Source organism: Limulus polyphemus, unplaced genomic scaffold (genome assembly GCF_000517525.1).
Source record: "Limulus polyphemus unplaced genomic scaffold, Limulus_polyphemus-2.1.2 Scaffold1064, whole genome shotgun sequence".
Classification (NCBI taxonomy): domain Eukaryota; kingdom Metazoa; phylum Arthropoda; class Merostomata; order Xiphosura; family Limulidae; genus Limulus; species Limulus polyphemus.
In genome coordinates this window covers 286125-287684 of record NW_013666674.1, presented here as the reverse complement: position 1 = coordinate 287684, position 1560 = coordinate 286125, and the positions used below count along the sequence as shown (strand labels likewise).

General features: G+C 30.7%; 1 long non-coding RNA gene across 1 annotated transcript in view; it reads left to right on the top strand.

Annotated features, from left to right (window-relative positions):
• LOC106461953 overlaps positions 1-1560 on the top strand; it is a 28991-nt gene that overhangs the window by 9986 nt on the left and 17445 nt on the right. The window contains exon 2 of the long non-coding RNA XR_001290958.2: positions 775-827. This is a non-coding gene — a long non-coding RNA (uncharacterized LOC106461953). The remainder of the gene's footprint in view (positions 1-774; positions 828-1560) is intronic.

Here is a 1560-nt window from a genome sequence, read left to right as displayed (position 1 = left end):
CCATTGTTGTAGTCTCTTTTCTGTTTATCTTCTCATTCTTCTTGTTCTTTTGCTGTTCTTGTATTGCTGCCATCAAATCTGCTAAGCTGTAGTTTGAATTCCCACTTCACATTTCCATCTTCTTTTTTCCAGCCCACTTTGGATACCAATTTGTTGCATATCTGCTTGTTTGTTAATTTTCGGTACAAATTCTTTCTGTGAAACTTCAGTGATAGAAGTCCTTTCTTGATTAAAACTAGTTTATTCTTTCTTGATACATTTTTTTTAGAATACACAGAAATTCTACAGTGATTTTAAACTTAACAAACTTTATAATACATGCTATAAATCACAATGATTCACACACTTTACTTGTGGTGCCAACTGTTTGCTTGCTTCAGTTATCTTTCTCTTCAATCTATCTATATCTCTTCTAATCCCACTGGTTTCTATCACCAGGCTTATATACTAAAAAAGAGGGCATCTAGCAAAACTTGGTCATTTGCGGGGTTCCTCGATAATTCATGATCCTTTGAGAAACTCTAGCGTGCAAGCTCCCAGCATCGCATAACTTCCACTGTCGTAACAATTGGAATTTATTTTCCTGTATATAATCTTGATCTCTAATGTACTAAGAAATTGTATGTGTAGGCAACAAAGTATAGTGTTTTTCTGTTGTAGCATCATCTTTTAGACAAAATTAGGAGCAGAGTGCTTTATAGTTGTTTTTAATACAATACTTGTGTTATTTTGAAAATATGTGAAAGCAATATATATTTTATCTTGTTTTTACAGTTTTTGGATGTTATGGATAATATTTACCAAGTATCCACAAACCCACTCTTGAGGTAGGTTTTTTTTATCTTACTTAACTGGTTCCTCAATAGTATAGAACAAGGTTTAAGTTCATATATTTTGTGTAGTTGATTGATGAAATGTTAACCTTTTTGTTAAAATATTTTACAAAAAAAAGTATCTTGTATTTTTAAAGCCAAAATGAATGTACTGTTTGAATTACAATGTGTACACTTTGTAAATGTATTACATATAATTTGGAATCCAAAAATATGTTTGGTGGTTTCTATAAAAGTAACTTTGTAATGAACAAAGAATACATACAAAAGTCTCAGATTTGCTTTAGGGGATTGGACATATCTAGTCATGACTAGTATTCAACCTAAAGCAGATCTGTGAAATATCCCAGACCTGTTACAGATCTGGTAAATGTATAGTTAGCTCCTGTTTATAGAAAACAATACAGTATATATGTTTGGGAGAAGTATAATTAATCAGGATTTTGGTTTCTAGTTTATTACAAAGTAAGACACACTTCTGAGGCTGCAAAATCATTTTATTTCTCATTGCAAATGTACAAAAATATACATCTCCATTAATATATTTTTTTAAATCTACCATTATATCACTTAATTTAGTTCCAATAACTCTAATTAAGTATTTTTGTGCCTGTTTTTTGAAACCATCTACAGTTTCTCCTCTGGAACTGAGAGTAAAACTGCTTGACAAACCTGCATATTTAAATAATATTCAGGGAAACACAAAAAGAATACTTCTGTGTCATAT